This window comes from Lissotriton helveticus, chromosome 3_1 (genome assembly GCF_964261635.1).
Source record: "Lissotriton helveticus chromosome 3_1, aLisHel1.1, whole genome shotgun sequence".
In the NCBI taxonomy this organism is placed as follows: Eukaryota; Metazoa; Chordata; class Amphibia; order Caudata; family Salamandridae; genus Lissotriton; species Lissotriton helveticus.
The window spans coordinates 688495105-688521765 of NC_136061.1; the positions used below are offsets into that span (position 1 = coordinate 688495105).

General features: G+C 47.5%; 1 protein-coding gene, 1 long non-coding RNA gene and 1 other non-coding gene across 4 annotated transcripts in view; 1 reads left to right on the plus strand and 2 right to left on the minus strand.

Annotated features, from left to right (window-relative positions):
- VPS13C (vacuolar protein sorting 13 homolog C) overlaps positions 1-26661 on the minus strand; it is a 2773485-nt gene that overhangs the window by 1762490 nt on the left and 984334 nt on the right. The gene's annotated exons all lie outside the window — the stretch shown is intronic.
- Positions 1-26661, plus strand: part of LOC144822865 (uncharacterized) — a 790049-nt gene that overhangs the window by 664463 nt on the left and 98925 nt on the right. The window lies entirely within an intron of this gene.
- On the minus strand, positions 23069-23140 carry TRNAA-CGC (transfer RNA alanine (anticodon CGC)). Its single transcript has one exon. It is a non-coding gene; the product is annotated as a tRNA-Ala (tRNA).

Below are 26661 nucleotides of genomic sequence, written 5' to 3' on the forward strand. Positions count from 1 at the left end.
TCTGGAGCCAGCATCTCTTCAAAGCTACGCCTCGCCGGACCCGCTACGCGGGTCCCGCAGCGCGGTGAATACCGTGAAAGCACCATCTACAAGGGGGCAGTTTTCCTCAGACCGGCAGGGCTGCGAGCAACAGCAGGGACTCCAAGGACCAGGAGTCCCTGCGCGCCTTACTCAGACCAGCTGGGCTGCTCTCCCTGCCGGCCCCGCCCGCCCGCCCACAGTGTCAAAAGGCGGCTCTTCCTGCAAGCGAGTGGGACTCTCACCTGGCTGTAGAACGCCGATACCGCCCAGCACTTCTTTCTGGAGCCAGCATCTCTTCAAAGCTACGCCTCGCCGGACCCGCTTCGGGGGTCCCGCAGCGCGGTGAATACCGTGAAAGCACCATCTACAAGGGGGCAGTTTTCCTCAGACCGGCAGGGCTGCGAGCAACAGCAGGGACTCCAAGGACCAGGAGTCCCTGCGCGCCCTACTCAGACCAGCTGGGCTGCTCTCCCTGCCGGCCCCGCCCGCTCGCCTATCACAATCATTGTTATTTAAAGGCAGACGAGATCCCGCAACGCGGGAGCGCGCCGGGAGAAGCCCGGGACAAGGGCGGGACCGTCAGTGGCCGTCCGTGGTCGTACGAGGTTGGGTTGGGCCCGGACCCCTGCTAAAATTACCCCCTGATACAATTGTACACTACCGGTGCGGAACCTAAAGGTTTATCACCATTGCCTGTTATCATAAGGGAAGGTTATACATAGTTTTAAAAGCACTGAGGAATAATCAAAACAGTAATTCATCATGACATTGAGATCAGGGAAAGAACGTCTAGTTCAGCTACAAACAACAAAGGGTGTAGTTTCTGGCCCCCTGGATGCCTTCATCACCAGAGCTACTGGGATCCTTGAAAAAGAAATTGAAATGGTAGAAAAAAGGCTGTCCCTAGACCTAGTTACTGGAAAGCGCTCCTCTATAGGTGGACTAGCATTAGTTAAAAGCCCTGTTCCTCATGCAGCATCTAACTGCATCTATTCCATCGAGACAGAGGCAATAGTCCATGTGGATGGAGAAGGGGTGATGCTACCTTCACCCCCAGATTCCAGGGTCCAGAATCCCAACATTAACCTGTCAAGGGATGGGGTTGAATGCCCAATAACAGGGGAAGATGTACATAACTTGGTTAACTTACCCCAACTTATTGACTTCACCCCACCTGATTTAACTGAGGTGATTCAAATGAGTCCAAAATTGACATCCCGAAAGAGGAAACATGACTCGAGCCCCCAGGGGGCGAAAGATCAAAAACAGCCCAAACTGAATGATATTCGCAGTGTGACAATACCAGCTCTACAATCACCCCATGGTTTCCCAAATGTGTATTGTCCATCATACGCTTCCCTGGGGTCATCTAACCCTTGTCCAACATGCCTCAATAGTGACGACATTCTGTTGGTCAAGATTGAGGCTATGTTAAAAACCATCTTGCTTCCGGTTTTGGAGAGAACAAGGCTGATGACCTCTAAAATCGATGCAATGGAGACAGTAGTTAACACCAACTTGGGCATACTGCAAAAATTATCTACACTTAGCCCTGGGGTGGGGGCCCGTAATCCGACATCGGGCAAAACACAAATAGCTAGCAATCCAATAGCGAATCAGGTAACTAAGCCCGTACCATCAGGGGTAGCTATAAATAAACTGATAGCTGGGGCTAGGTCCGTCGATACATCTACCACTGCTAGTGGAGGTCCCCTAATTAATGTACCAGGGAAAAAATACCCACCCAAATCTCATTCAGACAAAGTGAATCCGTCTATGTTAGAAAGTAGGTCAAAGCAATCTGATAGCACTCCAGCCCAGAGAACAAGCAGGGGAAAAATCAATCCTCAGTCCTCTAGGACACCGTTTGAGGGTAAACAAAAGATGCGTCCTTCACCTCGTGTTAATCTACCCCCAGAAGCGGCCCAATATACCATAGTCCTAACTGGTGTAGCTCCCTTAAGAGACGGTATTAAGGAGACACAAGGGGAATTGCGTAACAAAGCAATATATTGGTTAAACAAAAACCGTCCCCTACCACCATCATCCCCAACAGAAATTCTTTATGCAAGGAGAGTAGACTGGGTGGGTTATGGTACCAAAGATCTGGAAGGGGACTGTATTCGGATTTCATTCAAAGACCCCTGGGTTGTTGATCTCATACGACGGAAAGCTAGATTTGCTCGTCAGGGCGATGTTCAATCCTTAGATCTTGCTTATTTTTACCCTCATACACATAGCAATTACCCCACAGGCCCAAGTCAGTGGAGAGTGAGAGACGGAGGTACAAAGGGCCAAGAACACCCCACCCACCACAGTACCCTCTACTCTTCAACCACTTTGGACCCTTATCTGACCTGGAGCTGGTAGACTGACTGTGTTCACCCGGTTTGAGGAATAGCCCTATTGCTGTTAGTGAGAAGGAAGCACATATCCCACACCAAATCCCAATGGCATCTGAATCAGGTGATCAGTTTACACCAGACAAATTAGAAGAAATAGTGGCTATGGTACAGGGGGAAAGTTTGCAAAAAAGCAATATAGAAGTAACAAGGGTTAGAAACCTGCCTATTTGGACCACCCTAACAAACCCTCCCTCCTCGTTTAATCTATGTAATAATATAGCAGAACCCCTAACAGCAACATTTAATATTCTGTCTTGGAATGTTGCGGGAGTAAAGGCTCGCATGGACTCTGAGGATTGGCTGGAGTTTATTGCTAAATATGATGTCGTGCTATTACAAGAGACATGGGCAACCGAACCTGTACATAAAATTGGCTTTACAAACCTTTTTAAACCAGCAATCAAGAGCAGTAAAGGGCGAGCGTCAGGGGGATTGTCAACATGGGTTAAACAGGCATGGGGATTTAAAATTATTGAACTCTATGAGGACAATCCCGACCTATTGGCCATTAAGCTGAGCAAGGAAGGTGGTCAGGACATGCTCATCTTTAACATCTACTCCCGTGGCCTCCCTGGTGGTCGGTGCCCCCCGATTGTGGATGTCCTGGATAGACACTTAGCGGGGTGGAATAAAGGAACCTTAATCCTTTTAGCTGGCGATCTGAACTGTACCATTGAGCCGCTCTACGTTGCAGGGGACAGTTGGGGGTCTGTGGAGGATGTAACATGGAACATACCGGACCTACTGACCAGTAAACCTGTTAAAGCAATGGAGGCTGCCTTGAACTGGACTGCACTTTGTCTCACCTGGGGGTTAAGGGCAGTAAACGGACGTTCTCCCTCTGACCTTGGAGCCAATTTTACTTTTGATAACGGACTAAGGAAAAGCCGTATAGACTATATTCTTTTAAAAATGGAATTTTGGTCACTGATGGTCGATATGGAAGTCGTCCCCCGCCCAGAAAGCGACCATAACCCCCTGTCATTGAAATTAAGGATGCATGGTTTGGTAAGACCGGAAGATCCAGTTCCCACGGGGCAAGGGGCTGTAACCTTATCGAACGACCGTAGGAGGCTGAAATGGTCTAACATATCAGGGGATGAATCCCTACAGACCAATATAGAGAAAGTGGTTATGCTTGCATCAAACAAAATGTTTACAGAGGACATTGGGAAGGGTACCTTAGAACCAAACAAAATCTTGGACTTACATGAACAATGTTTTGATGAGCTCAAGCTACTCCTCTCGAAACCCTGCCAGAAGGGAGCTGGACGACCACACGCTATTCGGGCAAAGTGGTATAATAGGGAGGCTCACAGTAATCTAGTTGACAAAGTTAAATCTAGGAATATGTGTGCTGTAAAGGAGGCTAGGAAACGGTATAAAAGAGTTCAGTGGGAAGCCAAAAGGGCGTGGGAGGACGGTTATTGGGCCGACCTCCTGGATGCTACTAAGACAAACAACCAGACTAGATTTTGGGATATAGTAAAATGGGGGAAGGATGTTGATTCCCGTTCTCCAACCAATCATGTGTCCCCAGAAGCCTGGATAACACACTATTCGTCCCAATTTAGCATGGTGGGCACTGACCCTCCTCCCACGCTGGACAAGCTGTATGTAATGCCCACTTGTGGAGAAATTTTGATCTTCACTAATACTGAGACAGAGCACGCCCTTGGTCTGACTCAGCGGGGAAAAGCTCCAGGGTTGGACCAAATACCAGCGGATTTGTTTACATCAAATACAGATCTTTGGGTGCCATACATAACTAACATAGCTAATGCTATAGCAAAGGGTGCATGCATCCCTAAAACATGGAAGGGGGCTGAGATCATTCCCATATATAAAAAAGGAGACAGGTCTAATCCGGGCAATTATCACCCGATTAGTCTAATTGACTGCCTCCAAAAGGTCATTGCCCGAATGATCTTGGCTAGAGTGCAGGGGTGGATGGATTCTGAAAACATACTGTCTCCCCTGCAGGCAGGTTTTAGATCTGGGACGAGCACTATCGACCAGGTGTTTCGATTTTGTATGATTTTCTGGAAGGTGGTTATGCTCGGCGGTGGCACTATCTTCGCCGCATTTATTGACCTGAAATCAGCCTTTGATATGGTACCTAGAGGCAAATTGTGGCAGGTATTGAGGGACCTGGGGTTACCTCTAGAACTACTAGAGTTAATCATTAGAATGCATGAAGAGAACCACGCAAGGGTAAGGTGGGGAGGACAAGGACAATGCACAGATTCCTTCCCGGTTACCCGTGGAGTTCGCCAGGGATGCGTCCTTGCGCCCACTCTTTTCCTGCTCTTTATAGACCAGGTAGTAAAAAAAATTTCGGCCACCCACACTGATGCCCCATCTCTTGCAGGGACTAAATTCCCCATGTTCATCTTCGCTGACGACACCCTACTCCTATCCAAGACACGGATAGGCCTACAGCGGGCCTTGAACTGTTTCGAGGAGTTTTGTGCGAAAAATGATCTCCAGGTAAACGTGGGTAAAACCAAGTTCATGGTTTTAACTAGGAATAACATCGTACGTAGTAACGTAAAAATGAGCGGGGTCAACTTGGAACAGGTTGAAACCATGACTTATCTGGGGGTCACTTTGGACCGCCGTTTGTCATGGAAAGAGCAAATCGCGGCCCAACAGCTAAAATTTGCTCAACTGACCGGCTGTCTTTTGCGTGAGCAGAAGAGATCTATAACTAAACGGGTTATCCCTGCCATGAAAATCTATGATACTAAAATAAATGCAGCTATACTTTATGGGGCTGACTTATGGGGATTTATGGACCTGTCAAGTCTCTATAGGATCCAGTGCAAATTCCTTCGGTACTTGGTAGGGTTACCACAATCCTCTCCATCGATACCCCTCTGCCATGATATGGGATGCCATCCAATTAACGATATGGCAAGATTCAGAGTAGTGGCTCTCTGGAGGCGTTTGTGGACCTCCCCGATTCTTACATTATTTGCAAAGGAGTTAGCAGAAGTGAGGTCGATGGGGGGCTCAGAAAGAATTCCTTGGCTACGCTCGGTGAAAAAGAGTTTGCAAGATATGGGATTAAATTATCTGTGGGTTTCTCCAGGCACCAACACTTTTCCATCTAAAAAAGAATTCAAGGAATTATTTTGGGCCTCAACTCGTCAATCTTTGGTAACTGCTTCCAGTTCTGGTAGCCTCACAGGAAGATTCCTAAGCTTTAAGCAGGACTCTTCCCGGGAGACTTATTGGGATATCATCACCAGACCACTGGACAAGAAACTATATCATCAGTTTCGAGTGGGTGCCCTACCATTGAATTCATTTACATCATCCTGGGGTAAAACATCCTCAAGCTCTTGTTGTTGGTGCCCAGGTCAAAAGGAAACAGAGGGTCATCTATTGTTTGCTTGCCCGCAGTACTCAGAACCTCGTATTACATGGTTAAAACCTCTGTTCCAGTGCCTTCCTTGTAGAAGGTCCTCAGAGGCAATATGGGTCTTAAAATCTAATACCTCGGAAATTTTTGTGGTATGCTTGGCTACATTTTTGGGCTGGGCGTGGGCAATAAGGGCTAGAAGGAACTCTCCCTAACTGCACTATGTAAGTGCTTATTAATTCAGTATATCGAAATGTGTAAATTTAGCTCATTTTTAGGTCCAGGTTCAATTATGTCTTTGTAAATTTTCATGGTTTAATAATTAGTTTTAGCTGCGATCTCAGTGTAACATAATTACATGTTTAATGTTTTTTTCTTTTTTTCCTCTTTTCAATTTATTGTATAGTGGTTGAAATGTTTTGCAATGTTTTTAAACTTGTCTTTTATGATTTTAATATCGAAATAAAGACATTAAAAACCTGAAAACCTGATATCTGTCTATTCTCCATTACAATAAATTGGAATAGCACAATATCGCAATAAGGTAGTGGGTGGTAAAAAGGTTTTGTTCACCCTCTGGGAATAATTTGTTAAAGACATTTTTTCGTTCCTTTTCCCGGAAACTGTTTATTTGATTTGCTTTGTATTAATTTGTGAGTATAATTGTTTTTGCACTTAAATTTGTCACATATTGTGTTTTTGTATATATTGTATGTTTTTGTGTAAACAAATGTGTATGACTTGAGGTGAAGTTGATGATGTTCCCTTTTTTGTCCCAAAAAAGTTTCTTCTAAAAAATGTTTTCATAAAAAGAAAAAAAGACATAAATTAATTGTCAGGATAAACTAATAAAGTTGTGTTTATCCTTTCTACTTTACATTCATTGTCTCAACTAATTTTAGAGGCTTAGGTAAAACCCCCTTTCTTTGAGTATTACGTGGCCCAACCTACCCTCTTTCCCACAGGGCCAAATCCCCCCTTTTTTGTAAAGTAGACTTCCTTCACTTGGCATGACACTGCCCTCATATTAGAGCATTCTGGGAAGATATCATTACAATATTGAGTGACATGTTGGAAACAAAACTAGAATGCACACCTCAGATTTGTTTATTAGGTCTGGTCACCAATTTACGATCTCTAAGGTGCATATACTGTATAATAGCATTGTTATTGGCAAAACAATATTTCTCAATACATTGGGGCAGCAAACGATCTCCAAATAGTAAAAAATGGCTACAGGATATGGCATATTGTTGTGATTCTCTTAAGACATACGAGGAGGAACGCCCTGTAAAATCCAGGCCAAGAGACTACTGGATAACTCTAACGGACTATCTCTAAACCCATCATACTGTGGCGAAAGCATGTGCTGTGAGAATTATTGCAATTCAATTGTATGTACTATATAATCCTGTACTGTGTTGCATTGTTTATACCGTTCATGATATGATTTGTAACTTTCTTTCCCTTTTTCTTCATTTTTCAAAGTGTGTGCTCTGATAAGCCTGTATTGTTTTACTCTTTTTTTTCTTTTATTGTACGTTCGATTGATTATATTAAAAACTTTAATTTAAAAAAAGTCACTAAAAGAGTAATTGCCGGAGAACTGTTGATTTCCAACCCCACTTTTGCCCACTGCACCTTATTTATACTTTGTTTCTTTGTCAGAATAATTGTTTAAACAAATACAAATTGCTCATTTGAAAAACTTACACGGTTCTCATTGCAGTTCTGTGCTACACTGTTAGATTATTTTGTGATAGGGGCCACTGTCTCTAAAAACTAATTGCAAGCCTTTGGTCCCTCTTTACTCCAAGGGCTCCCTTCTTTCCTTGTAAACTGGTAGAGTCATTACCATTTCGAAACACCTTTGCAAAATAGTCATGAAGAGGAGGAGTCTGACTGGGCACTACCATGGCAGCCATGTCTCACAGAGCATGAGTGCATCGTCCCTGGAGACATGCAGCACTGAGGGAGCACAGCACCAAACTACGCACAGGAAAGTTTTTTGCCTAGCCCTTCAAATTCTTTTGATTCCCTATCTGGTGGCTGGGTAAAGAAGGATCCTGGGTTCAGCTTGTTTCTAAAGGAGGCCACCAGATCCAAAGATTTTCTGTAAGGGTGGACCAAAAGAAATGCCGGGTACCTGGGTGCTGGCTCGTAGTGGCTCGCCACTAATCCACTGACAACAGAAGCTGTAGTTGCCTTTGTCCATGCATCTTTAACAGACAGTAGCAGAACCTTGATGAATTGGAGTTGCATCTCTGATGAAGTTGTGGCTGAATGGAACACTAGGTTTAGAATATTTGCGTACCTTCAACTGAAGAAAGGGGTAACTCCAACAATTTAGCAACCTTCCGTATGAAATTATGCCATCTCTTCTTGGGCATGGCCCAGGGATGGGTCTGCATATATGCCCATAGATACGTCAAGCCCAATTGAATTTTGTAGGGCCTGCAGATCCAGAGACTTAGAGGAAAGAAGAAATGCCAATTAGCTTCTGACATCCGTATCTCATGGGAGGCCGAGCTCAGAGCCCATGCTGGCATTTAACATGGCACTTTGTACTGCTCTTCTTCAAGAAGATGCTGAGCCTCCCTTCTTGAACACTGATGTTTATTAAGGGACATTGACATTTCTTGACATAGTGGGGTGGATGGCAGCGGCCCCTGTACAGGAGCAAGAGAACGAGCCAATGGGTATGGAACAGGAATGAAGTAATGTGACCCTAATAAAGGGTCTAAGGACATTAGCAGGCACTTGCCACCAAGGGTGAACCTTCAGGAGAGGCTCCAAGTGGAGCCCCATATAGTTCTATTTGGATAACGGCACTCAAGAGTAGGCTGCTGTACCTGGATGAACATGGAGAAGCTGGGTCCCAAAGCCAGAAACTCTGAATAGACCAGCAACTTCACACAGTGGTGAGGGGTCGAGCACCGGCACTGACTCAGTCTTTGTTGATTTGATCTCTACCAAGTCTGGTTCAGAGAAGGAGCACTCTAGAGGGAATGTCTTAAGTGGAGACCCACCTTTTGATCAGCAATATCCCCTGGAATAGGTAGAATTTCTTTTGTCCCTGGAGGACTTAGATGATGGAGAAGAGTTGGAGATGGACTGGGCTCTTGTTCTAGACCTGGATCGCTGCCTACTACAGTGGTTATCCCTGGCCCAGATTAAAGTCTGACTTTTGTCTCCTTGTTTGTTTTCAGGTTCATCTATTGATACAAGTCACAGGACAATGATGATGAATGGAGCCAGGACACTGCAGTCAGTCGTTGTGTGGCTCTGTAGTGGACATTTGGCCTTGACACTTACACGAGAGTTTAAAACACAGTTTTTTCTGGTGGGGACATGCCCATAACACCATGTTTTGATAAGTTTTAGAGAGCTAAAAAATCACTGCAGATACTGAGGAAAGTTGCTCTGGACTAGAGTCAAATGGCAAGGAAAAAACAGAAATGACATCAGGGTGTCAAGGTGAGCACAATATAGCTCCAGTGATGCTACCACAACTCCACTTCTGGTGTTAACTTGGAGCCACTACCCCAACTAGCGTGGGAGAGCTATATCAGAAATTTACAGATCAAGTGTAGTGCCTGGAATATTCAGAGTGAGGCATCTGCAGGTAGAACTATACATCAGAAATAGTATGCAATCACAAATATAGAACCTGGTTCCATTAAATGATAGGCAAATACTGCCTGGAGATGGTGGTGGCTGCCAAGGCTGACTTGCAGAAGGTAGGCCATCAAAAACTAGCCTTGATATAAACCCTTTCCCACTGTGTGACAGACTATAATGTGCCCGATGACTCACTGAAAAGCATTTGTTGTAGTAGTGGGAGTCCATGGATTGGGCCTGTGCTTCCAAACCAGTGCCGAAGCAAGTGGTACACTCACAATGGGTTTCTCTTCAGTAATTTGCCAAAAGTATGTCAGCAAAGGCTTTACTGTCCAGCTTACATTTCATGAAAAGGAAGGCAAACTGTATTGGCGAGAGATGCTGGGTGGATAGGGTAATATCTGGCATGTCAGGGAATCTTCCGTGCCCTCGTAGGGGCAATGCATAGTACACTAATGTGGACAATGACATACTGAAAGGCACAGATGGAAACAGTAATCCAAGGTTAGGTCCATCTACACTGTGCTTCCAATCAGGCTCAGCAGTTGAATACAAGACTCCTGAAGTCCTTATGATTTGGAAACCCTGTGTGCCAAGAATGAATTGCCAGAGTAGTAACCCCACAGGTTAGTTGCTTCCAATAGTACTACGAAACCTACCACGTGAATGGAACTTGTGAAGAGAAGTTCCAATAAATAGATCAATGGAGCATGTAGGTGGAAGGGCATTAGAGCCTGGGCCAGTGTGTAATGTGTTACCTTAAAAAAAATCGCTTGCACGAGAAATGTATGCTCTAATTATTTATTTAGAACACTGGAGTAATTAAAATAACAGTTCTTTCGACAACACATTTGTGCACACAAATAAAGAATACGAACAATCAAAAATATTAGTTGTTTACATACTTTAAGTGGAATACATTCTGTAGCTTCTCTAACGCTTCTTCATTTAATATTACATTTTCCTGTATATTCCTCTCCTATAATGTTTTATAGGCACCACTTTGGACCTCGAAATGTAGAGCAATTGTCTCCGTGGCAGCTCCTAACCACAAACACTCGGTTTCATCCCTAAAGTGCAAATCCCAGTCGCCTATGAGATAATATTGGCCAGTATTGAATCATCATCCATTCTGTGACCTGGAAACTGATTCTGTGCCTGACTTTGGCTTGGGTATTCAAAACTGAGCCGCTGATGTCAACAGCGACATTGAAGAGCAGCTACTGCAATGCTCCACATCCAAAGCAATTCTTTCACACAGCGCCCTGGCTCCCAGTACCCTTCCACACTCTGAAGCCAATGTCTCAAATCAATTTGATATCACTACGTGAGAGAAGTTATGCAGAGCTGTTTGAAGCCTGATTCGCTGTTAATCCAGATCTGTGGAGTGGAGCCAGAATGGTGGGGGTTGAAGAGGCAACAGTACTGTGCCCCGCATGGTGTGTCTGGCTCTTTAACTGCTGCAGTCTTCTCATTGGATGTTGGGCTTGCAAAAGTTTGCACATGATGAGAAAAATTCGAGCATAAAACATGAAATTAAGGCACATCTTTTGGAATATGCATGACTGCTCGAACTTCTAAACACTCCAAGTCTGTTCTAGAGTCCAAGATGGCGGGCCACCACCAGAAAGCAAACTTAATGGATCACCAAGGTGTGCTACTTATGTACTGGAGTTTTGTTTTTGAGTCCACATCACTCAATGTCAGTGCGACACCCTCAGGCACCATATGCAAGGCCACTAATTATGCAGTAGGAGAGCACCAAAGTATGCAACAGAGTTGACTAAATTATGCAGCAAAAGAATGCAATTATGCAGCATGATGTGGCACAATTTTGACAATATTACTTCATTATTTTGTAATTTTTACACATGGTAATACTGCCTAGGAAAAGTTTCACCTCATTAGTATCAGTTTAACAACCAAATACAAAACAAGCAACTGAAAATGACCAGTTAACCTTTGCAAAGGGACTTTCTATGCATGCAAACACGTTCCCACATTTTTTGTAACTTCTGATCCATTTGAGTTGGAAACAAAAAAATATATTTTACAAAATGCTGCAGATGATGGATAATGTGGCGAAAATCCATGATTCTGCGGAAAAAGCAGCAGCATTGCACGATTCCAGTGGTACTGACAATATGACAGCGCCCAGAACCCAGTATCCACCAAAGCCAAAGATGCATAAGTCTGCCTTCCAATTAACACGTTTGCCTCTGCACATTCCTTGTGTTTGGAAGATTACGGAATAATTCCGGAGATATTTGAATGTATACGTCATATTCAAATGTGTAGGAATCAGGTAAGCAATAAAAGACTTTACCTGAAAATATGCTTAAACACCAATCTTCCAAATTAGACAGAAGCCCTGTCGCCCAAATCTATGCATACATTTTTTACAAACGTTTGAAGGGAAGGCTAACTAGTTGTAAAACGTTTAAAGAGAACGACAACTATTGCTTGCAAAGGCCCCCTTCCTAATAAAGATCGAGTGGTGGGCTGCCCTTGTGGTATGTATGTAATTCCAGTTGCTGTCCCACAGAACTCCTTGAAGCATGGCACTAGCCACAGTGAGACTGTTACTGATACACCCCAGAAGTCACTTACGGATGAGGGAAAGACTCTGGTTTGATTCATTACTGGTTATACTTGATAATCTTTGGAGCCACCGATTCATTCTGTGCTTCCCATTCTGTGCTTTAGAAGGATGAGGTGGTCTCAACATCATTCGTCTTTCAATACAACACTGCAACGACTACCCACAGATCCTATATACTTGCCATTATAAAAGCACCAAGTCTCCAAGGTGAAGCCATCAACTCATCCAATGTCAATTTGATGGCCGTTAAGTCTTCACCTGAACATTCCCAATGAGCACTGTTATATGGTGTAGGAGGAAATCCGATATGAATCCCTTCCCAGTCTAACCTCAAACAAAAACTGCTCATCTGCTTTCCTCAAAAAGACTGAAAGAGCCAACAAATGACATATCATGTTTGAAGCTGGAAATCTTTCCTTTGGGAGTTGTGAAAATTCAGAATTTTAGAAAAAGAAGGTCGAAGGTGAATTTGAGAATTTCAATTGAAGGAGCTAAACCACCTGCACTTATATAAAAGCACTGTGCTCATTTCCCTGAACTAACAGAACCTTACCAAACAAATGTGCACTTTAAAGAAACCTAGGGGTCTGTATACCAAATCTTTCTGAGCCACCTTCAAATAAACTAGCAACATTTCCATGAGACACCATCAGAAACTATTCAGGACCATTTCATTGATTTAAAATTGGTGAAAAGCATATACCAGGTCAAACCTCTATTTCATCTCCAGATCGTACTCTTTCTAAATATTGATTGTAAGAAACGTAATTACCATTTGCTATGGTGACTTGCAGAGATTTGCCTCGCTAATCACTCACATTTTGATAGGTTTTAAAACTACTTGTATGGGAATACAGCCAGAAGCCCACAAAGAGCATCCACCTCAACACTGAGCAACAATACCAAAGATGCCTATAGGAATAGTGAATGGCAGAGTCTCTACTGAACAAATTCAAGAAAACTACTCCCATGCACTTGCTGAGATATTACTGCTAATATCGCCTGAGGCTTGAGCCGGGCGGTCATTCTTTCTCTCTTGCTATCTTTTTAAAATACATTTGTTCATTGCTTTTTACTTGCCCTTTGTGTCCTCTCCCCCCCTGCACCAGCGCGCTGATTTAGCGCGACGCTGTGGTGTTTCGGCCGATTTTCGGGCAGAAACATTATTTTAAAACTCTGACCTTCTAAATTGACTGGGTGCACTCTTCCTACAGAGCGCTGCCTCCTCCAGACACTACAGCCGATTTCAGGGCTGTTTTTACCTGCTGGCAAGGGTAGAAGTATTGCGGCGGCCATCTTAGGTAGGGCGAGCCTTCCTTAGGGGCGAGAGTCACCGCTATAAAGAGGAAAGAAGGACTTTGGCTTACCATTACTGCTAATATCGCCTGAGGCTTGAGCCGGGCGGTCATTCTTTCTCTCTTGCTATCTTTTTAAAATACATTTGTTCATTGCTTTTTACTTGCCCTTTGTGTCCTCTCCCCCCTGCACCAGCGCGCTGATTTAGCGCGACGCTGTGGTGTTTCGGCCGATTTTCGGGCAGAAACATTATTTTAAAACTCTGACCTTCTAAATTGACTGGGTGCACTCTTCCTACAGAGCGCTGCCTCCTCCAGACACTACAGCCGATTTCAGGGCTGTTTTTACCTGCTGGCAAGGGTAGAAGTATTGCGGCGGCCATCTTAGGTAGGGCGAGCCTTCCTTAGGGGCGAGAGTCACCGCTATAAAGAGGAAAGAAGGACTTTGGCTTACCATTACTGCTAATATCGCCTGAGGCTTGAGCCGGGCGGTCATTCTTTCTCTCTTGCTATCTTTTTAAAATACATTTGTTCATTGCTTTTTACTTGCCCTTTGTGTCCTCTCCCCCCTGCACCAGCGCGCTGATTTAGCGCGACGCTGTGGTGTTTCGGCCGATTTTCGGGCAGAAACATTATTTTAAAACTCTGACCTTCTAAATTGACTGGGTGCACTCTTCCTACAGAGCGCTGCCTCCTCCAGATACTACAGCCGATTTCAGGGCTGTTTTTACCTGCTGGCAAGGGTAGAAGTATTGCGGCGGCCATCTTAGGTAGGGCGAGCCTTCCTTAGGGGCGAGAGTCACCGCTATAAAGAGGAAAGAAGGACTTTGGCTTACCATTACTGCTAATATCGCCTGAGGCTTGAGCCGGGCGGTCATTCTTTCTCTCTTGCTATCTTTTTAAAATACATTTGTTCATTGCTTTTTACTTGCCCTTTGTGTCCTCTCCCCCCTGCACCAGCGCGCTGATTTAGCGCGACGCTGTGGTGTTTCGGCCGATTTTCGGGCAGAAACATTATTTTAAAACTCTGACCTTCTAAATTGACTGGGTGCACTCTTCCTACAGAGCGCTGCCTCCTCCAGACACTACAGCCGATTTCAGGGCTGTTTTTACCTGCTGGCAAGGGTAGAAGTATTGCGGCGGCCATCTTAGGTAGGGCGAGCCTTCCTTAGGGGCGAGAGTCACCGCTATAAAGAGGAAAGAAGGACTTTGGCTTACCATTACTGCTAATATCGCCTGAGGCTTGAGCCGGGCGGTCATTCTTTCTCTCTTGCTATCTTTTTAAAATACATTTGTTCATTGCTTTTTACTTGCCCTTTGTGTCCTCTCCCCCCTGCACCAGCGCGCTGATTTAGCGCGACGCTGTGGTGTTTCGGCCGATTTTCGGGCAGAAACATTATTTTAAAACTCTGACCTTCTAAATTGACTGGGTGCACTCTTCCTACAGAGCGCTGCCTCCTCCAGACACTACAGCCGATTTCAGGGCTGTTTTTACCTGCTGGCAAGGGTAGAAGTATTGCGGCGGCCATCTTAGGTAGGGCGAGCCTTCCTTAGGGGCGAGAGTCACCGCTATAAAGAGGAAAGAAGGACTTTGGCTTACCATTACTGCTAATATCGCCTGAGGCTTGAGCCGGGCGGTCATTCTTTCTCTCTTGCTATCTTTTTAAAATACATTTGTTCATTGCTTTTTACTTGCCCTTTGTGTCCTCTCCCCCCTGCACCAGCGCGCTGATTTAGCGCGACGCTGTGGTGTTTCGGCCGATTTTCGGGCAGAAACATTATTTTAAAACTCTGACCTTCTAAATTGACTGGGTGCACTCTTCCTACAGAGCGCTGCCTCCTCCAGATACTACAGCCGATTTCAGGGCTGTTTTTACCTGCTGGCAAGGGTAGAAGTATTGCGGCGGCCATCTTAGGTAGGGCGAGCCTTCCTTAGGGGCGAGAGTCACCGCTATAAAGAGGAAAGAAGGACTTTGGCTTACCATTACTGCTAATATCGCCTGAGGCTTGAGCCGGGCGGTCATTCTTTCTCTCTTGCTATCTTTTTAAAATACATTTGTTCATTGCTTTTTACTTGCCCTTTGTGTCCTCTCCCCCCTGCACCAGCGCGCTGATTTAGCGCGACGCTGTGGTGTTTCGGCCGATTTTCGGGCAGAAACATTATTTTAAAACTCTGACCTTCTAAATTGACTGGGTGCACTCTTCCTACAGAGCGCTGCCTCCTCCAGACACTACAGCCGATTTCAGGGCTGTTTTTACCTGCTGGCAAGGGTAGAAGTATTGCGGCGGCCATCTTAGGTAGGGCGAGCCTTCCTTAGGGGCGAGAGTCACCGCTATAAAGAGGAAAGAAGGACTTTGGCTTACCATTACTGCTAATATCGCCTGAGGCTTGAGCCGGGCGGTCATTCTTTCTCTCTTGCTATCTTTTTAAAATACATTTGTTCATTGCTTTTTACTTGCCCTTTGTGTCCTCTCCCCCCTGCACCAGCGCGCTGATTTAGCGCGACGCTGTGGTGTTTCGGCCGATTTTCGGGCAGAAACATTATTTTAAAACTCTGACCTTCTAAATTGACTGGGTGCACTCTTCCTACAGAGCGCTGCCTCCTCCAGACACTACAGCCGATTTCAGGGCTGTTTTTACCTGCTGGCAAGGGTAGAAGTATTGCGGCGGCCATCTTAGGTAGGGCGAGCCTTCCTTAGGGGCGAGAGTCACCGCTATAAAAATAGACAGCCATGACTCCGCGCAGCGGACGCGATCAGCGGACGCGCCGGACTCGCGCCGGAGTCAAGCCAGAGTCCTGCCCGTCTGCGCCCGTCCGCGCACGGGCCGGGCAAAGGGCTAAGGACTCTGCTGGGATCAGTAAAGACACTTACAGCAGGCAACAACTATTAACCCTACAACCAGACCACGACTGTGACTACCACAACCTAGACCCTTCGGACTGGATAGGTCCGGTGAGCTGCCATAAATGCCATGTCGCATTTTCATGGTCTCAGGTATCCGCCCTTGCAACACATACCCCCCCCACCCATTCCTTAAAAGCGGGCTTAATAAACGCTCGATCTTTACCAAGACACGCCCAGCACATATATGACCTCCTCATAGACGACAACCTAGATTGTCTTTTTATTACAGAGACTTGGCTCAAACCCTGGTGCACTCCTGATCTGGTACAGGCCCTACCTTTAGGGTATGGTATCCAGAGGGTTGACAGAGGCAACGAGCAACGGGGAGGGGGAGTGGCTATCATACACAGAGATATCTTTGGGTGTGTCACGACGGAACTCCATGATTTAAAAGGGGCGGAAGGGATGGCCTTTAGTATTAAAATTCATGACAACTTCTCTTTCTCTGGGGCATTAATTTATCGCCCTCCCGGCACTAGCACTGACTTTTTAGGAAGTGTGGGAGAAGCACTAAGTCCACTGATACTCAGATATTCAAACTTCACCTTGTTGGGGGATGTGAATATTCATCTTGAGTCTATAATTGAGGCACCTACTGCCTCCTTCAGAGAAACCTTGGAAGTATTGGGTCTTAAAATACGTGATACTCCAGCCACTCACGAGGCGGGACACACGATTGATTGTATTGCTACCAACTTAGACACCTTAACAATAGACCAGCTGAAACCCCAAATATGGACTGATCATGTATTAATGCCTTTTTCGATTACACCAGAGACTAATGCCAACAAAAAGAATACTTGCAAAAGCAACCAGGCCAGACACGAGGATTGGAAGGCCACCATGAAGCATCCAGAATTAATACCAATAGCCAGAGAGTGTAGAACTAAGTTACCCGGACCCCCAAACCTAAATACCTTTAGGGAATGGATGACAGAACTAAAAAATATGACCGGACAGGGAAGACGTAAGCTCAAACCCGGGAATAAGAAGAGATCTGCCCCTTGGTTTGACCTAGAGCTCAAAAATAAACAGGGGGAACTAAGACGGGCTGAACGTAGATGGCGTAAGAACTACCTCAGCACAGAACGCAGCAAATACAAAAAGACCAAGAAAGCGTATCATGCCTTAATCAAACAGGCAAAAACAAAGCATTTCACGTCAGCCATAGCAACAGCCAACTGTAAACAGAAGGCGATTTTTAATATTGTAAAAGATTTTAGTAAACCCAAATGTCTAACACAGGACATCCCCCCCTCTCAAATGCTTTGCAACTCCATCGCAGACTTTTTTGAGGAAAAGGTTAAGGGTCTGACGAAAGACTTTGAGGCTCCCAGCTTTGATCAAATATGTGAGGACGAAACTACTAGGCTAGAAGTCACCCAGCTTACAGCTTTCCGCACAATCAGCCTGGAAGAGACAAAAAAGGCCATCCTGGCAACCAAATCAGGATCACCATTTGATCCATGTCCTATAGCACTCCTACATCTTATTGCGGATATTGTCAACCCGGACATAAATGTTATCGTTAACAACTCTCTGTCCACCGCCTATGTCCCCCCCGAGTGGAAATTGGCAGCTGTAAAACCTTTACAAAAAAAACAACTTCCTGACCCCTCCACACTATCCAATCTACGTCCGATCTCATTACTTCCAGCTCTGTGTAAAATCACTGAGTCCACAGTTAACAAACAGCTGACACTTTTCTTGGAAAATAATGAAGTATGGCACCCCAATCAGGCTGGCTTCAGAACTCAGCATTCCACCGAATCGGCTCTCCTGTTCACTACGGAAACTATCCGCTCAGCTCTAGACCAAGGCAAGAAGGCCGTCCTGATATTATTAGATCTGTCGGCGGCCTTCGACACGGTCTCACATGCCATCTTAATAGACCGACTAATAACATCTGGCATTAAAGGTATTGCCTTAGAGTGGATAAAAAACTTTCTTAGTGACAGGAGACAAGTGGTGACTCTGGGGGAATTCCGTTCCAGCGAGAAGCCACTGTCAACGGGAGTACCTCAGGGCTCCAGTCTGAGTCCGACATTGTTTAATGTTTACACCGCACCCCTGATTCAGCTGATATCGTCCTACGGCATAGATGTAATAGCATATGCGGACGATACCCAACTAATCCTGGTCATGGACAAAGACAACCAGGCCTGGGAGGAAAAGCTTAAGTGCTGCTTAACGGCCACCTTTGAGTGGATGCGGAAAAACCACCTGAAATGTAACACAGGAAAGACCGAGATCATGCCCATAGGCTCAAATAATGATTTCATCCCCAGACTGTGGTGGCCTGAGAAGGCAGAAATTCCACCCCACACTACCTCCTCGGCTCGCAACCTTGGGGTACAGTTTGACGCCGATCTATCCTTCAAACATCAAGCGTCAAAAGTGGCAGGCACTTGTTTCGGGGTAATAAAAATGCTTAGAAAGTTCTTCGACTTGCTGCCCCTCGAAGCAAGGAAAACTGTTACGATTGCATTAGTCACCTCCCGCATTGACTATTGCAATAGCCTGTATGCTGGCACCAATAAGATGGTTACTCATAAACTCCAGATGGTGCAGCATGCAGCTGCAAGGCTGGTTCTGAAATGGCCAAGAAGATCCTCAGCAACCAAAGCCCTCAATGCACTACACTGGCTGCCTATAACTAAAAGGGTCCTCCACAAAGTTTTAACTATCACTTTTCGCGCTGTGCATAATTCAGGCCCCACTTACCTAAGAAATAAATTTGTAAAATACTGTCCAAATCGCGCACTAAGATCCTCCAATGCCAATCTTTTGACCATCCCTAGATTCAGACTCAAAACCCGCGGGGGCAAATCCCTAGCGGTGTTGGGGGCCAAAGCATGGAATGCCCTACCCCCTCTATTAAGAGCACTGGACAAGGAGTCTGAGTTCCGCAAGCAATTGAAAACCTGGATTTACAATCTTCCAGACCCAATGGCCAGAGCGCTAGTGTGATCCCGGCTATGGTCTCCTTAGCAGTAAGGCAACTTTTTCATCTGGTTGTCCTCATATTGGCGCCGAGATGCTCCTTGGAGCGATTGCTAGCGCGTTATAAATGGACTCTACATCTACATCTACATCTACGATGTTGTCAAGTTGCACTTAAGTACATTTTTATTTTACTCTGGGAGGAAAAGCCATCAGATCCAAGCTAAGTGCCCTGAGCTCCGTCAAAAAGAGGCAGAATTAAACCCAAGGATGTCCACAGTCATACCCCAAATTCACACCTACTTTCCCAGGAATTCGTATGTCACTACCTGAAATCAACTTTAAGAGGAAGCAAAGTCCTGTCCTTCTAATCTGTCAAACCGAATGACGGCAAATGTTCTGTTTCACCAACAGACATTACAGAGGTCTCATTTCTTATTACCATTGACCACTGGAGCAAACACATGTCCAGTTTTACCTGTGGCCCCACAGAATGGAGAGATCAAAACTGAAAATGGCTGCATCACATTATAAAACTTAGATAACAATATGGAAACATGAATCTTGAGAACTTTACTCAAACAGTTTTCGTTGGTTCCCTTTTGTAAGTTTACAGAAAATCTCTTGGAGTGGCAGAAGAGGAACTTCAGTTTGCGAGTTCTTTAACTGTTGAAAAACAGGTACAGTCTTCAATTCAGGAGATTTCCTTCAAACTCTTCACCACCACAAATGCCAAGGGCAATTTGAACAAGGGACAATACGAGGCAATTTGACAATACTTAGACAAGCTTCCTCATTGTGCCTGATGTCTCGCTTCCCTGATTTTTAGGCTGAGTGCCAACAAACCGCTCGGGCTGAGCATCTCACTTTAAAAACAGTACACTAAACGAAACCACTAAGATTAGACCATTGGCAATACCCGAATTTGAATGCCACAACTCCAACAACTGTTTGTGGGGAAAACAATGTTAGGGGCTTAGCATTGAGGTATCATTTATGTGTAAATATGCTAAAACCTCTGAGATACATAGCCCAATGCCAGAAGATATGATGTGAAGAAAAGTGCACTACTGGGTGACACAAAAGCATGTAAAGCGATTCCAGGACTGAGTCTGTGGGTAATAGCAGAGGAAATAGCATCAATTAGAAACTTTGCGAGCCAGGACACTCTAGAGTATTAGTGCACGATACAAATTCACTATAACATAACTTTCCTGTCTGTGCCAGCGACAAATGTTGGTCCTGGTTACGATTGCTTGGATACACATTTATACCAACAATGGTACCTACTTTTCAACTATGAGTAGGACTCCCCAACTCGGACTTTTCTTCCTTCACTGGCTGCTCTGCTCCGAGACGAGAATATCATCCTCCCCACTGCATGGGACCTTAGCTGGAGGTTTGTCAATTTATTTCTTGGACACCTTAGTATTGTCACACAACGATTTAGGCTGGAGTTGCAAGTCACATTGAGGAGTAGTTCTAGTAGAATTAACTACTGGGAAAACCCAATAGAAATCTCTAGGATAATTAGACCCCAAAGACATCCGAGAGAAGTGTTCTATCGAATTATGACTCAATGGCACTTAAGACTGTTCTGAAAGGGTCTCGTGTAAAAGTGGGCCAGGATGGTACTTTAAAGCTGAGGCCCATATGTTACGGTGCATAAAGGATATAGGCAGGGCAACTGGTACGATTGGAACATATGAGCGTCTAAGAGCGCACTGAATGGGTGATCTGTCTGGAAAGAAAGTTTAGATCGATAGAGTGCACCTGAGGGTGAGTAACAGGTTAATTTATTTAGTCAGTTCAGGAAGGGCACTTCACGAATAAGGTAACGCTGCAAGCGTTGGTGTTAGCAGATTCAGAATATAAAATCGGAGCACAGTGAGTTCATTGTTCGGTGGATTGGGGATATCAAGCACTTGGCTTTTTTCACGTAGAGTGAATTCAGTAGGGAGAATTGTATTTTGTTATTAATATTGACATTCGAGGGGTGTGCTAAGCACTGGGTATGTTTTAATTTAGAATACTCTGTTAAAACAACGTTTAGGCAAAAATTAGCAGAGCACGGATGTAGAGGTTTTAGAGGCAGTAGGAGATAGACATTGTTTTTTAAAGGGCAGACACTTGGTTTGCGCGTTTAGTTTAGTGAATGTTTTCTTAATGCTTTTTAGTTAATGGACTGTGATCACTGATGGGCTTCTTTTATATTATAGACCCCTGACGAAAAACGTGTATTCTGACGGCTGCAAATAAAGGCCTGGGCTGGATGGGCGTTTTTGCAGCAGTGAAAGTGTGGAATCACGTAGCCTCTGCGCAAAACTTGGTAACCATATCAAAATTGGAATAACATGGAATACAAAGGATACATTGGAGTACATTGTTCAAATTATTGCAAATTCCCCAAGAAAGAAAGTATCACGGGAATGTGTTCTGTGCCTGAAAAAAGGGTCTACTTCTTTAAGGCTTTCGAGGTCTCGTTTGCTTCTACCCTCTTAGAGCTTTGACAGAGCAGCAACAGTGATTACCTCTACGTCCCTCGTCCTCGACCCAGTCATTACACATGAGGTATTCCACACGACAGGAAACAAAACAGGAAACGCTTTTAGACTCCACCCACCCTCCTGTCAGGTGCTATAACACACCTCACCACCAGAAGCATATCCTGTTTTGTTTCCTGTCGGTGGTTTGCTTGATGGGAGACGCTGGGGTGAGTGCCGGGCGCTTACCTGCTTCGTTTGTCCTGTGGATCCTCCTCTGCTGGGCTCTGGGGGGCTCCCATGGACCGTCGTGGGATTTCTTGGAGTGGGGCTGCTGGGCTTCCCTTTCTCCTCCTGGACTCAGGTGACCCGTACTGCTGGGCTTTGTGGGTCTTCCTGTTTCGTTTTTCCTGCCCCAGTCACGCTGATGGTTGTGCTGTGGATCTTCCTCCTGCTGCTTGCTGCTTTCCTGCTGGATCTTCGACCATGGACCAGGTAGGGGTTTGGGGCTGTGAGCGCTGGGCTGTTTTGGGGCGCGCTCCTCCCCTTTGGATTCCCCGATGTCGCCATTGCCTCCTTGCCTTGTGGGGGCCCTGGTGACGGCTCCTGCGTGTGCCTCTGGGTCGCGTTGTTCTCCCGACTGCTCTGGGACTGCCGGCTGTCTCGGCGGCGTCTTCCTGGATTTTGCGCGCATGCGCATTGCCCCCTGTTACACCCATCGGCCGTGTTCGGTGCCGGGTGCTGGTGTGGGCGGACGCCCGGGTGGGCTCCGGGCGCTCCGGTGCTTGGAGCGGAGTCGTGCCTGATCCGTGTTTGTACACGGTTGCGCGTTCTGTGCCCAGTAGGCCTTCTGGGAGGAGCACTTGGATTGTTAGCTGCGGGAGGTCGGGACGCTGTTCTGGTTCCGCGTCTGACTTCCTTGCCGCATCGGAGAGTTTCCGGCTGGGATGCCCGTCCTGATTTCTGCCTATTGGTGCTGAAATCTCCGTTTCCTGCTCGGCGGTGCAGTGTTTCCAGGGTTGTTTGCCCCGCTGGCTGCCGCTGCGGGCTCCCGGTAGCCCCGAGTCCGGACGGGACTCTGACCACTATCCGTGCCGGTGGATACTGGCTGCTTCGCCTGTTCGGTGGGACAGGTTTTCTTTGCCTCCCCATGTAGCGGCTGCTACGGGGATCTTTCTGGCTGACAAAGTTTTGCCCGATGTCCGTGGGGTTTTTGTTGCTGCCTGGTTCTATGCTCTAATCACCCTAGGACGTTCTTGGTGCTACCTGTGATCTGTGGGGGGAACATGCAGGTCCGGTATGCCGTCTCTTCTGGGATGGCCTTGTTCGCTGTACTTGCACTGTGCCGTGCCGTGTTTTTGTGTTTTGTGCTTGGGTGGCAGGCTGGCCTTCTGGAACACGCCAAGCTACGGACCAGAGACTCCTGGGGATGCCGGGGATTGAACCCGGGGCCTCATACATGCGAAGCATGCGCTCTACCACTGTGCTACATCCCCTCCACTAGCCTCTACTGTTTATGGAGCAGCTGTTTGTTTCGTTCCCCATTGCAGTGGTCTTTGCTGCGCTTCCTCTACATTTGACTTCTACGTTGCCCGGTGTTCACGTGCGCTGTGGCCTGGACGCTGGTCTTCTGCATCTTGGCGTCCTGGCTTGGCGTCTGGTGGGGGTCTGCTGACGGTAAGTGCTCGGCAGTGTTGTTCTTTCATCGCTTTCCGTTGGAGGAGTCTGTTCCACTGCACTGCGTTCCCTCTCCTACCCTCTCCTGTTCTACTGGGGTAGTTGCACGGATGCCTGGAGCTCGGCTTGGAGCGTTGGTCGTTTGCTGCCTCCGTCGTGTGGGGTGGTGTTTCTTTTCCGGTGGGGCCTCCTCCCCTCTCCTGGGATGCCTGGAGGTGTGCTGATGCCCGGTTTGGGCGCCTTCTTCTGGACTCCTGTTGCTTGCTGTTGGGATTTCTGTTTTCTTCGGTTCTTCTTGTCCTTGTTTTCTCCTTTTTGGGATGTGGCTGACTCTTTGCCTTTCTCCGTTCCTGTGGACTCTGCGGTGGCCTGTCTTATGGGTCGTCCTTCCATAGCTGCTGGTCACGTTCTGATGGACGGTGTGGGCGAGTGGGCATATTCTGCCCTGAAGATGTCTTCTGCTGCTTCTCATCTGGCTGTTCGTTCGGGCGTTTCTGGACTAGCCCGCCTGGAGGATCACATCTCTCGGTCGACGCCTTTGCTTCTGTGGGGGCTTCTGCTGTGTCCTGTAGTTCCTCTGTTGCTACCCGCCGTATCCTGTTTCTGCTGGTTTGGATGTCGGACGCGGCCCGGCGTTCCATGGCTTTGGGGCCGCCTTCCGCTGATGCCTGTCTGTTTGGTGTCTCTCTGGAGGTGTAGCTACTCAGGGTCTTTGAGGTGCTCAAGCATTCTTTGTCCTTTCGTGTTCTTCCGCCCAGAGGGGGTTCCTCCTTCTCTGGTGCCTGGTCTTTCCGCCTGCCTTCTGGGTTTCGCCGGTCCTCCTTTTGGGCTCAGCGTGGATCTGGCAGGTTTTTTTCCCGGAAGTTTCTGGAGTTGTCTCAGTGGGGTGCCGGGTCTGGTCCGCAGCGTCCGGACTATGCCACCCTGGGGCCCGTTCTCGCTGGTGGTCCTCCTCTGGCTGTTGGGTGTCTTCGCAGGCTCCTTCGTGCTTGGCGCCTGACGTCCTCGGGCTGATGGGTGCTGGCTGTTTTGTCAGAAGTTCAGGGGGGGTCTTCGCCCTTCGGGGTCTGCACTTGTTCGTGCTGGAGTTCCTGTTCGTGATGGTGTCTCTCCGGAAGATTTTCAGCTGATTCCAGTCCGGTTGGATGTTCTCCTCTCTGGACCTCCATGTTGCGTGCCTGCACGTCCCGGTGGCTGTGCGGTGTCTACGTTTCCTGCGCTTCTGCCTGCTGGGTCGGCGCTGGCTGTTCTGCGTCCCCCCTTTGGTCTTCGGTCCGCCCCCCGGGTGTTCTCCGTGGTGATGGCTCCCTTGGTGGCCCTTTTCCGTCTCCTGGGGGTGTCTGTGTTCCCGTGTTTGGACGTCTGGTTGGTTCAGGATCCGTCCCTGGCGGTCGTGTCTCGCCGCCTTCACTTGTCCATGTCTTCTCTCTGGGGCCACGAGTGTTTGTTCTACTTGCCCATTTGTCTCCTGGTGCCTGCGTCCCGGAGGACCTTCGTCGGGCCAGTGTTCTATTCTGTGTTGGGCTGGTTGTTCCTGTCAGACGCCCGGATTCGTCTCCTGCAGTCTTTGCTGTGGTTGTTGCTGTTGCTTGTCTCGGCTCCCCTTCTTCGGTGGCTGGAGGTTCGGGCCTCTTGGCTGCTTCTGTTTTCACTGTGCCCTGGGCCTGGGTTCGTCTGCGGCCTCTGCTGTGGCTCGTGCAGAGGTGGATCCCCTCTCCTGTCCTGGACTTTGCGGTTCCTGTTCCTGTGTCTCTGGATGTTGTGTCTACTCTCCGGTGGTGGCTGGTCCACTCCCGCCTTTCCGTGGGGATGTTGTTTCATCTCCCTCCTCCTCTGGTTGTGGCCACGGATACCTGCACCTCGGGCTTGGGCTACGCTCTGGCCCGTGGGGTGGTGCTGGCGCACTGGCTCCCGTCGGAGTCTCGCGGGTCATCCTCCTGGTTGGTGTTGTTTGCAGTACTACGGGGGCTTCATTATTTCCTCCTTCGTCTGGAGGGTTGCCATGTCTTGGTGCGATCGGTCTGCACGGTGACTGTGGCTTCTCTGTGTCTCCTGGGGGGGGCCCCACGGTTCGTCCCTGAGTCTGGTGGCTTGTTCCATCTCGGCTTGGGCGGTGCTTCATCTTCTGGCCCTGTCTGCTCCACCCATTGGGGGTGTGGTCAATGTGGTGGCGGACTCCCTGGGTCGGTGGTTTCCCTCGTCTCTGTGCCTGGGTTTGGAGTTCCTCTGCTGCGGGCCTGGCGATGGGGCCTCCTCCCCTCTCCTCTGTGGTCTCCGTCCCTCTTTCTGGACGTGGTCTGCCCGACCTCTTGCTTTTGGTGCTGGAGGCTTCTCGTTGGTGGTTTGCCTTGTCTTCCTATGCGGGGCACTGGTCTTCTTTCTCGAGGTGGTGTTCCTCCTCTGGTTCCCTTGCTAGGCCTTCGGCTGCTGTCCGTGCCTTCTGGATCCCGGTTTCCTTTCTCCCTTCTGCTGGCTTGTTGGGTTTCTGGATTACTTTCGGGGTTGCTCTCTTCTCCTTCTGGTCGCTCTTTGGTGCCCCCATGGGGTTTCTCCTTGGTCTTGGGGAGTTTGCTGTCTTCCCCTTTTTGTCCCTTTGGGATCTGTGGGCCCGTATTTCTGGCCTGGTGGCTTTCGCACGTGCCTTGTCCTTTTCTGGGGCTCGTTCTGGGGTGTTTCGCTCTTCTGTGTCTCTCCCCGTGTCCTTTGGCTTGGCTGGTTTGGCTCCGGCTACTTCCGGGCTCTCTTTTGGGTCGCTGATTTCTGGCGGTCTTTGCTCTTGCCTTTCTTGGTGCTGGTTTGCCCTGTCCGGCGGGTGTCCTGGCGCGTTCCGCTCGGGGCGTGTCTGCCTCCTGGACTGCTTCCCTGGGTGTGTCTCTTGGTGGTTTTGCCGGGCTGGGTTCTGGGCCTCCGAATCCACTTTCGTGCGGCACTGCTGGTTGGGTTGTGCCTTTTCTGCCCGGACCGGTTTTTGGTCCTGGAGTGTTGCTGGCTGTGGGGGTTTTTTCCCTCCGCTCTGATTCTGTTCGCTTTTGCGACTTTATCTTGCTGCACTCCTTTGTGTCTGGTCTGTGTTTTGTTGTGTGGTTGCCAAAGGCCTGTTTTGGGCGTTGCTTTGGTATGCCTCATGTGTAATGACTGGGTCGAGGACGAGGGACGTAGAGGTAATGCTACGATTACATATGGTAATCCCCATTACTCTTAGTCCTACTCGTCCTCGACCCAGTCATACGTCCCGCCCGCCCTCCCTTTCCAGGCCTTTGGTGCTTGGTACATCAGGATATGCTTCTGGTGGTGAGGTGTGTTATAGCACCTGACAGGAGGGTGGGTGGAGTCTAAAAGC